The 13,828-nt window shown below is 48.3% G+C and overlaps 1 pseudogene; it reads left to right on the top strand.

Moving 5' to 3' along the window:
• The first annotated feature begins 219 nt into the window (after positions 1 to 219).
• On the top strand, positions 220 to 11,655 carry LOC113262382 (etoposide-induced protein 2.4 homolog; annotated as a pseudogene).
• Positions 11,656 to 13,828: the final 2,173 nt, after the last annotated feature.

Here is a 13,828-nt window from a genome sequence, read left to right as displayed (position 1 = left end):
CTTTTTGAATCTATTTAAGAGTAACAATAATAAACATGCTGTGTGTTAACAGAAATACAATTTTTACGAAAAGAACAATTTTTGCCCAGTGGCCCCGTGCAGCCCGGGCACGCCCACCATGGGCCCCAGGCGCAGAGGGTCCAAGACGAGCCGAGTGGGCCCACGGTGGGCAAGGTGCTGGGTCCTTCATGATGAGAGATTGTGAGATGTTGCTCTCTCCTCTGTGTAGTCGGTAGTTTGGGTGGTAAAGAGATGGCTGACAGTGTCAAACCCTTTCTCCAGGACCTTGCCAGGGGGGTCAAAGACTCTGTCTGGGGGATTGTACCATCTCAAAGCCAGATGCTCGGATTCGGTGCAAGAGAGAGGAGCAGCATGAAAGGAGGGCGAGCGGTGTCCTGGCGCAGAGGAGAGCCCAGAGGGTAGAAAGGAAGCGAGAGAGTGAGCCGGTATCTTTAGTAGAATTTTCCAGTGCTGCGCTTGGAATGGCGGAGTATCCTGGCTAAGTCTCCTCTTGTCTTATCGAGTGTTTCTTCCTGTACTACAGTCAGTGACAGCCCCAATTATTGGTGATCCATTACAACATGGAGATGTTTGGTCGTGGCTGGAATTCCTCCTTACGTCCATTTCCAGGGCTCTTTGGGTGCTCCCTCTGTCTGTGCTTCGCAACGCTGTAATGCCACTTGGATTCAAGGCATGGCTGACCTAGCATTCGAGGTATCAGGGACACACTCCCTAGTGTCAGCAAAATAACTGCTGACACGCTCTTCAACCTTTCGCCGCAGGCTCTTTTCCTCATCCAGGGGGTGTCTGTGAGTCTCTTTCCCACCCTCCTTGTTGGTCAGCTGGTTAGTCTTCTGCATATGTCCCTTCTCTACTCGCTGGACTGCTCTGAATATCGTTGGTTCAATAAAGGAATCGAAGGGGCGCCTGGGTGGCTCAGTCGTTAAGCGTCTGCCTTCGGCTCAGGGCGTGATCCCGGCGTTATGGGATCGAGCCCCAAATCAGGCTCCTCTGTTGAGAGCCTGCTTCTTCCTCTCCCACTCCCCCTGCTTGTGTTCCCTCTCTTGCTGGCTGTCTCTCTCTCTGTCAAATAAATAAAATATTTAAAAAAATAATAATAAAGGATTTGAAATGCGCCAGCGGTTGTCAATAGAAAAGAATTGGCCTTACTACGTTGGATTTGGCTTGCCCTTGGCTTTCCTCGCAGCAATGCAGTCCTCATACATTATAGGTGGCTGCCTCTTCTCCATCCTCTTTCCTCTATTCATTATCAGTGCCATGAAGCAAAGATCCCTGCCAAGCCTACCTTTTCCATCTGTGCCCCTTCTCCCGGGTGGTTTTCTTAAGCAACAGACTTTCCCACAAGATGGTCTACCTGCAGTCTGCCCTGAGTAGTTCAACTTTTGCCGAGAAATTCCCTTCACCGCACTGGTCTCCTGCCAGACTGAAGGCTGTCACAGGCCATGGAGTCGCCTGCCATCCAGAGCAGATGGGTGGGATTGGAGGCTTTAGGAGCTCTTTCCCTTGTCCCTTCCTCTGCCAGGGAAGGCAGGGCCTGCTCTGCCGAGGGCCCTTCTTTCTGAGGAACTGGGATTTTTGTCTCTGGTGCGCTGAAGGCAGAATCTTCCTGACACCAGTGTGTGGATTTTTAACACCGGTGAGTTTGAATGGACCACAGGCTTTTCTGTAGCTCTTTTCTGGCACTTGCCAGCCCCCGTGCCTGGACTGATTGGAATACTCTTTTTGTCCCTGCGCCATTGACCCTCCCAGCTCCCCGTGCTGCCTTCCACCACTCTCGGATGAACGGATTTTGTGGTTCTAGCTGTTGTATCTCGTGGACCTGCTTGTTGTTGGTGTTCTTCTGTGAAGCACATATATTGGTTGTGGGAGGTAAAGGAGTATCTCATTTGCTCCTGGTCACTCCCTTTACAGCCATCACTGTCTATCGTTTTTGTAACTCAGGTTAGATTTTGGTCTCTCTTGCTCCACTGCAAAAAACAAAAAAACAACAAACAAGCAAACAATAAAACCCAAAAAACACAAAAAAACCCCAAACTAGCCTGAAGAGATGGGACAGGAGGAAAGACCTCACAGCCAGGTCTGCTGGGTTTTGAGGAGTGATTTTCTTTCTTCCCCCTGAAGGGGAAAAGCTTTTTTCACTGGTCCATTTCAAGTCCCCCAGCTAAAGGGAGAGACCAGTCCCAGACAGGTGCCACTGCAGCACCAGATGCTCAGAGAGCCTGAGCTTGGAACTCTGAAGGTCTGAACGGTACTGCTGGCCACTGCCGGGTCTGTCTGGTACCTCAAAGGGATATTGGGTGCTGCAAAAAGGACCTGAAGGGGCAAACTTATTAAACCCAGTAAGCCTGTGATTGGTTGGTGTTTTCCTGTCATTTTAAAGAGACTAAATGGGGGGGGGGCAGATGTCAAAACACTTGTCCAGTTTTAAAATGCCACGATTAAATGTGAGGTGGTTTCCGACAAAAAAAAAAAAAAAAAAGAAAGAAAGAAAGAAAAAAGAAAAAAAAAAGAACTATTTTCGAAACCTAAAAAAATGCAAGGAGAAGAGTTATATCACTCTACTGTTTTTGCAAATCTCTAATATCTGGCTTTATAGAAGACAACTGAGTTCTTATATTCACTTTTTTGTTCAGTCTGTTGTGACATCACATGTCATGTGTCATGTAGCCCCTAGAAAAAAAATCACTGTATGCTCATAAGAAATTGAGAGTGTAAAGGGCAAATACTACTTTAATATTATTATGAAAATAGCTCAGACTCTATGAGTCCCCTATAAAGGTCTTGGCACCGCCCCACTCAGGGTACCGTGGCCACACTTTGAGAACCACTGCTCTACTGTGTACCACCATCCTTTCTCTAATACACACACATGAGTTACAGGAAACAAGCTCTGCGGAACATTTTATTTTACTGATCCATCCATTCCTGGATAGCCCAGAGGATCCAATTTATTCAAGCCCTAACATTCTATTCAGTTCTTTGCACCTCAAACTCATTTCTACCAAAGTCCACCTTCCCGACTTTGCAGTATCGGCCTTATGCCCTCAAGCACTCAAGCCTTGCAATGCACAAATAACTTGCTTTCTTAGTTCTACTTTCAAACTCCTCATTCCTTTCCCTTAGTCTATTCCACTCTGGTTAAGGATGAAGGTTAAGATTCAGGAATATGATTGGCCTTGTTTGATGACCCCTTCAGATGACGCCCTAGGGACCCACAGCATGTGTTTGGGTGACATGGAATCATGATTCAGTAAGGAGTACGTGGAAGTTGTTTGGAATTTAAGTCACAAGGCAGGTGTGTATGTGTGTGAAGTGTGTGCTTTGTATGAGAGCAGGATAAGAAGTGAGAAGAATCTAGAATCTCCTGGCAAAAGATTTATTAAACTTCCTCATCACTCTCTCCTATTGCCCCCTCCTTTTTTCTAGACTCAACAACAGAGAAGCTTGTATTCTCCACATTCATTTAAATACTGATTTCTCTTCCTGGCAGGACAAGGAGCTGCTGCATGCCCTTTGGACAGCCAGTTGCCCCCCTTGACCTGTTCAGACCCGAATTGAGAGTTTTTTCCTCTGTGGCTTCAAAGAACATTCACCTACTAATATCCTGTTGATGGCAGCTATATACTTCAAGGAAAGGAGTTCCTGGAATTCAGAAATGCAAAAGTACAACAAAGCAGGGGGCCACAGTCTTTAGCACCCCCGCCCAGGGGTGTTCAAGAGTGCCTAGGGCACTTTGCTGTTGTCAGTCAATCTTTCCCTGCCATCTGTGCCTTTTGTTTATAATGCAGTTGATTAAGATCTGCTTTATTTATCCTAGCTGTTTCAAGTTCAATAATAAGGGGAAATTAGCCCTAGGACTTCCACGATAGTCATTTGGGCTATCACTTTAATGGCCAGAACCCAAGCGAGTCCTTCACGGTCCATCCGCCCTGCTGCCTGCTCTGCATTGCTACTTGAAGCTTATGGACAGCATCGTTAGCTGCTGCAGGGGCCTCCGGGAACTAAGCATGGACTCAAAGTTCATATGCAAATATTGCACAACCCAGAGGACTAAATTAAGCCAGTTACCCCTAGCAAAACTTGGCATGAGCCAATGAAAGAAATTAAAACAATGCTTTCCTATTGGTATGGTGCATATGCATGGATGCCCAGGGAACACGGAACCCTCTCCCAAACCCCTTCCGTGGTGAGAATAGCTATTGCTGACCTTTACTGGCCCTCCTCTCAGCCAGATGTGTAGGAAGTGGGAAGTGGGTACTGTTGCTATCACCAGCCCCTGAGGAAACAGGCTTGGGAGGTCAGGCAGCTTGCCCAAAGGTAACTTCACTGTGGATGAAGTCGTAGATAAGAACTTGCTTCCATGGGGTCTGACTCTGCTGCTGGGCAAGTTTACCATTTTACTATTCTGACAAGTGGCTGGGCAAATGCAAGTCATTCAAGGTGCCAGGGCCCCTGAAGTTTAAGTTACCGTTTAGGGAATGTACGGTTGTCTGCCTTCCCTCCTTCCCCACTCTTCCCCATCTTAAACTCTCCCACTTCCTCTAGAAGATAAACTGCGGGAGGGGCAAGGACTTGGATTATTATTATTATTATTATTATTATCATTATTATTATTATATTGTTATTTTGCTGTAGAATCCTCAGCGCCTAGACACATAGAAGTTCCCAATAAATCCCTACAATGAATGAATGAGTGAGTGAAGGAATGAAGGGAATTGCAACATGGTATACTAATTTTTGATTTATAGGGATTTGTCTGGGGGCCCTGAGAGCAGCCACGGCTTCTCGTTTTCCTTAGTCCTCCCAGCAGAAGGCAGGATTTCCATTATCCAGGGAAGCTCCTGGTATGGAGCCAATTTTTCCCCATACAAATAAATACCTTTTATTTGTTTCACAAACATTTACTGAGCTCCTTCTGGGCTCTGCATTAGGCGCTAAGGATAGAGAGGGGAGCAAGGCTCAGTCCCTGACCTCACGGGACCTGCGGGGTGCTCGGGATGGCAGCGCAGCAAGCCAGGAATGACCATTCCGTATGAGGAGTGTGGTGACGGGCGAGTTGCAGTGCTCTGGGAAGGCATGGAGGAGGGCACCCAGCCAGGGGCAGGACTGCTGGAGACGGGATCATCCGGGGAAGTTTCCGGGAAGGAGGGACCTGAGGATGAGTAGCACTGAGGAGGTGAATTACCCAGTTGTGAGTTAAACGTAAAAACTATATTCTTAAAACCACAACTTCTCATCTTTGAGAAAGAATACATCTGTTCTATCTTTTGAATGCTACCACTTCCTGGTGATTAAATGGCGTGTCCATCTAATGTCAGGATGGAGTCAGGAATGAGGACGTCCTGAGACTTACGTGTTTCTACCGTCCTCTGTTGAGCAAGTGTGTGGTGTCTTTTTGTTCACCACAGTGAGGGCTTGTCACACCCTCATAATGGCCCCATTGTCAGCACGGCTTTTCGATGTGAGTGTGATAACCGCATCCGGGATGGCTGGACCCCAGCCCTGGGATGGGGCAGAGCACCCTGGCAGGGGGCATCCCGGTGACTGACAGAGGAGGAGGAGGAAGAAGGGGTCCAGGGAGGTGAACCCCCGTGGAGAGTAAGTCTGTCTGGTCCAGCAGTGGGTGAGGAATAAAGAGCTGAAGGCCTGCAGGGCCCAGCTTCCAGGGGTTGGAGTGGATGAGGGACCAGGCTAAGCAGGCAGGGGAGGGGGTAGGAAGGACTTGAAAGCACCGGGTTTGAGCATGAAGGGCTCATCTCTCAGAAGGGCTAGGAGAGTGGGCTGCGCCACCCAACGGCGCCTGGCCTGCAGGTTTCATGGGGCCCAACCTCCAGCCTATTCTCTGCTCTCCCTGCTGTGGTCCCAGAGGGTACGCACACCTGGGGAGGAGGGGGCAGGCTTGCTCTAATTTGCACAAAGATACCTTACAGGCCAGCTGAGTCCTGCAGAAGGACTGTGTCAGTGACGTGCAGAACAAAAAGGGACTCATTTCTAGAAAGGAAGGGGGAAGAAGGAAGAAGGCAAGAACCCAGACCCGGGGACCCAATTACAAAATCATTTTGATGGTTTGGCTCCCAAGTGAATCCCCGGTATCTAGAGCGGGGGGAGGCAAATAGTTCAATAAATAGTTGTTGAATGAATAAATGAGTGAATAGCCAGATGAGAACCGAGGCTCAGGGCCTGGGGGTGAGGGCACTCACAGATGGTGGTGAAGTAGCCCCATCTGCCGTGGGCAGGGAGCCAAGGAAGCTTTACCCTCCAGTGTCTGTATCCAGGGGAGCCAGACGCGGAGTGGGGCTGGTTCCGTGGCTCTGCCCATCAGTCACAGGCCTGAGGTTTGGCTCTCATTATCCCGGAGATTTTCACTGCCTGGGGTATTGCAGGAGAGTGTCATCTTTTTCAAAGTCCAGGCTTGGAGGTCAGAAATGACTCGTGCCAAACCAAACTCTCTGCGACAGGTCCTTACGCAGACCACTTAACCTCCCTCAGGGGCAGTGTCCTTATCCGTGAAAAGGGAAACATAATAGGCTATCGTGGTTAAGATCCGAGGCTCTGCGTTTTAACTGCCTGCTTTTGAATCTCAACTCCACCACCTGCTAGCTACCTAATTCTCTCTGCACCTCAGTCTCCTCGCTTGTAAAAAGGGACCCATGAAAGCATTTCCCTCATGGGAGCCTTGTGAGCGTTAAATGAGTCAATACGCACAAAGTCCTTAGAGCACTGTCCTATCAGCCATCGTCTTCATCACTATCATCCCCACTGCCTCAAAGGGCAGTCGTGAAGATGTGTGGAGATAATAAGCAAGCTCGGCACAGTGCCTGACACATGGCAACTCCCTCCCACTGGCTTCATTCCTGCTGTAATTACCCAGTGTCCCTCCCCTGCGACTTCACCAGAAGATTCCATGTGACCTTCCCTGTTTTCATCCTAAACCAGCAGCTCATCCAACCCCGCTGGTAAGGGAAAACGAGAACACTCAACCTTTCCTTCCTTGTTCTTGTTCCTTTCAATTAAGTGGCTTGAGAAGCTGAAAGGGCAGGAGACGTGGACAGACCCTGTCCTGAGGAGAAAGGCAATCTGGACTCAGATATTGTTCCATTTGTCCGTCTCCCGTGGGCTGAAGCTGAGATTTTTTTTGAGCCACAGACAGGTTCTGGCCTCAGAAGTCCAGTCCCATCCTCTCAAGAAGCATGGGTGGCCTATGCCTTATTTTTCTCTATTTTCAGGGAGGCACTTGTGGTTGAGAGAGGCGAGGTCACACCACAGGGCAGGGACTCCTCTCATCCTGCTGGCTACCATATCCCAGCGCCTTCCCTGGGCCTGGCATGGGACCACTACCTAGAAAGGCGGAGACAAATGCCACCTGCCCCAGGCCCAGTGGGGTCAGATTTTAAGACTTGAGCACAGCTCTACTTGACCCCACCCTCTCCTTTCTTTACACTATACAATATCTTAGACATCAGTGATCTGAGTTTTGGGGTACTTGGGGGTGGGGAGTTGATGGCGGTTGCATCCTTATTGTGCTAAGAAGCACAGAGCATGAAATTCTCCGTCTTCGTCATTTCGAAGTGTATCGTTCAGCAGTATCGAGTGCACTCAAGTTGCCATGAAACAATGATCGGAGCTTTTAAAGTTTAATGACATAAAACAATTTATGTCTATTGTCCAACAACGCATGAAAACATCTAGTTGTTGATGGTTTGGGTCTCCCCCCTTGTTGGGGTGACGTCGTTTGCTCTCCTAAAGTTTATTACCCAGCGTGCAAAACAGTCAGGTCTGTCTCGTGTTTAAAAACATCAAGAAAAAAGCAGAAAGATTTGATTCTGTATTTTGGTTTCGCAGACCCAGGACCATATGTTTACAAAATATAACATCTGATCCAGATTTCACTGCACAGTGGAAACTGAATAGAAACTCTAGTGGAATTTTTCCAAATCCTTCTCATTAAGGAAAACACTCCTAGTATTCTTTTTTAATGAAAGAAAACAATGCAAGTGTTTTTTAGTAGTTTTATTTTCTATTTTTAATACTTTCTAGGTGACATAAAGGATTTCCCTTTTTCCAGTTTTTAGAAATTTTTAATCTGATTACCAGAGAACGAGAGGTGCATCGCAGAAAACGTCAACATTTAACAAATGTATGATTAAGAAAATAAAAGTAACTTTAATCCAACCTCTAGTGACGGCCACTGCGGCACATTCTTCTAGATCTTCCTTGAAAATACTGACACACAAAGACACATAATGTCTTTGTAATTATATTTCACATATAACTTGGTACACGGTCTTTTAGGCTTTTTCCTTAATAGTATACAATATCTATTTTATAGATGTCAGAGATTATATTGTTTATATTCTTTTGCAATTTGCATTTTTCATGTAAATGTCTTGGATATCATTCCATGTCAGAACACACAGATCCTTTTAAACAGCTGAATAGTATTTCATGGTTTGTACCGTGAAACACCTCTCTGGTCCCGTACTGAGGGACCCTGGGCCGTTTTCAGGTTTTTGCTTGTCCCTACAGTGCTGCAGTGAGCAGGGAGGCCATGCCCGTATGATTCCTTTCGGTCCATGGTATCAGGCGGGAGTCCTTGTACTTTCTTGCTTGAGCTTCCCCTTCCCTTCCCCTTACCCTGGCTCCCTGGAGGACCCCTTACTCGCTCTGGCATCTGTCATCCAGCCTCCCGAGCCTCTGAACTATTACCTGTCTGGGGAGGATACGAATTCTTGCCAACTTCTTCCCTCAGGGCTGTCACAAGGACTGAGATCATATTTGCTGAGCACTTTGCATTCCCTTAATAATTGCCAATACATAAATATAAAATGTTTTCAGTTCCAACAGAGCTTTTGGATGCCTTTCAGGAAGAAGTGAGGGCCCATTTAAAATAACTGTGTCGGTATAAATACTCACAGCCTGTCCTTTGTATTCTAAATGACACTGCTGAGAGCGGAGAGCTCGCTGGAGCTGGGTTCAGGCGCAGTTTACTTCCTGGGTCCTGGTGGCTGAAGACCGGGGAGGCATGAGACCCCCTACCGGGGGGCCACCTATGGAAGAGGTGTCAGTCCCCTGAGATTTCAGATGAAACGAAGCACTTTTCCTTTTGCACGCTCATCTGCTCAACACTCAATCCTCAGGAGTCGACCTGGAGCGAGGAGAGAGGCAGGGGGAGTCCAGCAAGGAGCAGAGCTCCCACCTCGAGGAAGCTTACAGTCTAGCACATGACCCAGAGGGCCACTGAGCCTTGGTGTCCTTTGAGATACAGAAGAGCTGGGTTCAAATTCCCAAGTCCATGCTCCACCGAAGCCCAAAGCCTTCCAGGATGTGTGCAAAGCACCAGCTGAGGGTTTTACGTCCTTGGCTCCCTCTCCCTGTGACTCCTGCTTCCAAGGCGATGACCTCTGTCTGTGTAGCTCAGGCCAGGGAGGAACATCAGCCCCTTCCTCTTGTTCCACAGAGCCCCCCTTCTCCCAAAACATGCGTGAGCTTCAGTCATTTCCCCAGACGTTTTTGAGGGGTATCACAGGGAAAAAGACGCTTCTACGGGACAGAAAAGCAAACGACTTCCAATGGTAACGACCAGCAATTACATGGTGCTCTCTCTACACCCGGCTCCGATCCATGCACTTGACCAATTACATGGTGCTCTCTCTACACCCGGCTCCGATCCATGCACTTGACCAATTACATGGTGCTCTCTCTACACCCGGCTCCGATCCATGCACTTGACCAATTACATGGTGCTCTCTCTACACCCGGCTCCGATCCATGCACTTGACCAATTACATGGTGCTCTCTCTACACCCGGCTCTGATCCATGCACTTGACAGTTAACTTACATAAACTTCCCAACTATCCTGGAGAGGTAGATACTATCCTTGCCCCATTTTGAAGATAAGAACATTAAATGTAGCTGACACTGTGGGACCCTCCTCATATTCCTTTGGCCTTCACCGTTTTAGCACCCGCCAGCCCCAGTTCCCACTGCCACCGTGTCTATGCGGAGAGCTTTCTCTGCCCACGTGTGGCAGGCCAGACGTGCCAGGGGGGTTACTGTCCCCTGAGAGCAGCCCTCAGCCAATGACTGATGGGAGCTGGTATAGAACCCCCGTCTCCTGTGCCCCTTGAGTGTCATAACTCAGAGGCACATGTTTTACGTGTGTCCCCCGATTTCTCTGGGGGCTGATGCTCCAGCTGTCCACATACGCTCATGGGCCTCCTTCCCTTCCTGTGTCACTTTCTCCCTCCCTCATGCACAGTTCCGGGAATTACCTCCAAATCAACTACTTTCACTCAAATGGCTATTTTAGGGTCTGCTCCTGGGGAAAACTCAACCGAGATGCTGAATCATGCATACGAGGTCACATGACTGCCTGGATTCAAACCCAGAGCGTCTGGACTGGAGTCTGTGATCTTTGCCACCACATCACATGGCCTGTCAGCTTCAAACCGAATGCAAGGCGTACCCATTTAAAGGCATTCTCGACCAAAAGGGTGGCATAGGAGCCCCCAGCTTCTGTCCCCCGATGAAGAACAATGATTAGATAGCATCCATGAACAAAAACACCTTTGGGAGAGCTCAGGAGTCTGCTTAAGGAACGCCAGCAACACAGTGGAACACAACGTCTGAGAACTGCACAAAAAGGGCAGGAAGGACAGCTTCACCCTCCGGTGTCTGCCAACCCCAGGCCGGCTCTGCTCAGCATCGAGAATGAACTTCCCTGCCAGAAAGTGCTCTCCTCCCTGGGAAGGGGGCGGCAGGGTGAGCGGCCATCTGCCCACCTTTCTGGGACACTGCACAGGGACGCAGCTTGGTTTCACCCCACCGAGAAGCACCAAGCTGAGATGGAGAGACAGGCCTGGGAACCGAGAAGAAGTCCAGGGTTCACGAGCATCAGGCACGCTGCGGGAGCAACCGGAGTTCCCGGTGGTCTGCCCTGCAGAGGGCCCGGCAGCTTTAGCCACTGAAGAAACCAACGGCCAGCACAGCCACTGCGGACCCCTTGCAGATGCCACTACTGAGGTTTTCCCACTGTAAGTTTTCCCACTCTCAGACGCCAGCCGCCTGAGTCTCTCCCCACCTCCTCCTCTTCCGACCCCTGGAGCCCCAGCTCCACGCTGGCAGCCCGCCTTGGCCTCTGCGGCTATGTGAGGGCAAGACGCTAGCCCCGACCCTTGCAGCTGGTCCCCCACTGCTGTGCGCACATCCGGGGCTAGTCCCTCCGGTTGTGCTCCTGCACACCACCAAACCATGCACGCGCCCGTGATGGGAACCCGCAGCCACTGGAGTGCACCCTGATAGCCAGGGTTCCCTCAGCCGCTGTCGGCCTGGGTCGGGCCCTGACTCCTATCACTCCCCGCACCATGGGGCTCTCCTAACACTAAGTCCCTGTGGTTCCACACCTGCATCCTGCTGGCCCAGCTTCTGTCACTGGCCTCTCCTGCCATGCGTGTGCCCAGGTGAGGCCCTACACCATAGAAGGGCACGCTGCATGGATGTGGCCAGGGATGCCGGGGCCCTTGCGGCTGCTGGGAGGCTCACAGCTGCCCCCAGCCCTTGCTACCGGCCCTGGCCCTCACTACTACGTGTATGCCTGGAACCAGCCCCTGCCACCACCTGCCACTGTCTCCTGAAGTTGAGTGTGTAACACACCTTGCGCTTCGGCTACCACCACTCCGTGCCCCGGCCCCTAGCCGCTGAACCTGGAGGCAGCGGGTGGATGACCCCAACAGCCCTTGCAGGCACTGAAGAACCCCCTGCAGCACTCTCCAAGGACCACACAGTTGTCCATGTTGTAGACTTATGGAACACCATTAAAAGGCACAATCGATGTATTCTTGGAGTCCCGGAGGGAGAAAGTAAGGAGAAAGGGGCAGGAAGCTTTTTAAAAGAAATAATGGCTGAGAACTCCCCCAAACTGGGGAGACATCTGGATACCCAAATTCATGAAGCTCACAGGTCCCAAACAAATTCAATCTGAAGAGATCGGTCCAATACACACTATATTAAAACTGCCCAAACTCAAAGACCAAGAGAGAATCTTGAAAGCAGCAGGGCAAAAGAAGCTTGTCACCTAGAAGAGAGCCCCCATAAGGCTATGGGTGGATTTCTCAGAAGAAACCTTATAGGCCAGCAGACTGGGGGATGATGTATTCAAAGTGCTTCAAGAAAAAACTGCCAAGCAAGAATATTTCATCTGCCAAAGTTTCCTTCAGACTCTTAACTCTAGGAAACACACTGAGGGGGGCGCCTGGGTGCCTCAGCTGTTAAAAGAGTCTGCGTTCAGCTCGGGTCGTGATCCCAGGGTCCTGGGATCGAGTCCCACATCGGACTCCCTGCTCGGGAGGAAGCCTGCTTCTCCCTCACACACTCCCCTTGCTTGTGTTCCCTCTCTTGCTGTCTCTCTCTGTCAAATAAATAAAGAAAATCTTTAAAAAACAAAACAGAACAAAACAAAACTGAGGGGTGCTGGAGGGGAGGTGGGTGGGGGGATGGGGTAATTTGGTAATGGGCATTAAGGAGGGCACTTGAAGGAATGAGCCTTGGATGTTGTATGCAACGGATGAATCCCTAAATTCTACCTCTGAAACTAATAATATATTCTATGTTAATTAAATTGAATTTAAATTAAAAATTAAAAAAAAAAAGAAATGAAGGAGAGACAAAGACTCTCACAGGCAAACAAAAGCCAAGGGAGTTCACCGCCACTAAACGTGCCTTACGAGACATACTGTAAGGAGTTTTTCAAGCTGAAATGCAAGGACATTAATTAATAACAAGAAAATATATGAAAATGTAAAATACACCGATAAAGGTAAGTATATAGTCAAATTAGAACACCCTAATTATAATATGGTGGTGAGTTACTGATTTATTCTAGTATAAAAGCTAAATAACAGAAACATAAATGAATAGCTATAGCTACAATAAATTATTAATGGATAAACATCATAAAAATATAAATTGTGATATCAAAACCATAAAATGTGGCAGGGGGAATAAAAGGGTGGAGTTTTTGTACGTGATCAAAGTTAGTTGTTATTAGCTTAAAACAGATCGTTGTATCTCTAAGATATTTCATGCAAGTATCAGGGTAACTGCAAAGCAAAAACCTATGGTAGATGTACAAAAGACAAAGAGAAGCACCTCGAGGTATACTACTACGAAAACTCACCAATTCACAAGATAGACAGCAAGAGGGGAGCAATAAAACTACAAAAACAATCTGAAAACAATTAACAAGATGGCATCAGTGAGGCTTTACCTATCAATAATTACTTCACACATAGATGGATTAAATTCTCTAATCAGAAATCATAGAGTTGCTGAATGGATTTAAAAAACAAGACCCAGGGTGCTTGCATGGCTCGGTCGGTTACTCATCTGCCTTCGGCTCAGGTCATGATCCCAGGGTCCTGGGATTGAGCCCTGCATCATCAGGCTCCCTGCTCAGTAGGGGAGCCTGCTTCTCCCACTCCCTCTCCCTCTGCCCCTGCTCATGTGCTCTCTCTCTCTCATTCACTCTATCTCTCAAATAAATAAACTTTAAAAAATCTTTAAAAAAATAAAATTAAAATAAAAAACAAGACCCATTATGCTGGATATAAAAAACTCCCTTCAGCTGTAAGGACTACATACACTCAAAATGAAGGGATGGAAAAGATGTTTTATGCAAATGGAAACCAAAAGAGAGCAGAGGTAGCTATACTTGTATCAGACAAAACAGACTTTAAGCTAAAAGCTCCAATAAGAGACAACTAAGGCCATTATATAATGATAAAGCGTTCAGTTCCTCAAAGGGATATA

The sequence above is a fragment of the Ursus arctos genome, unplaced genomic scaffold (genome assembly GCF_023065955.2).
Source record: "Ursus arctos isolate Adak ecotype North America unplaced genomic scaffold, UrsArc2.0 scaffold_9, whole genome shotgun sequence".
Classification (NCBI taxonomy): domain Eukaryota; kingdom Metazoa; phylum Chordata; class Mammalia; order Carnivora; family Ursidae; genus Ursus; species Ursus arctos.
The sequence above is the reverse complement of the archived record's forward strand: the minus strand, read 5'-3'. Positions and strand labels throughout refer to the sequence as shown.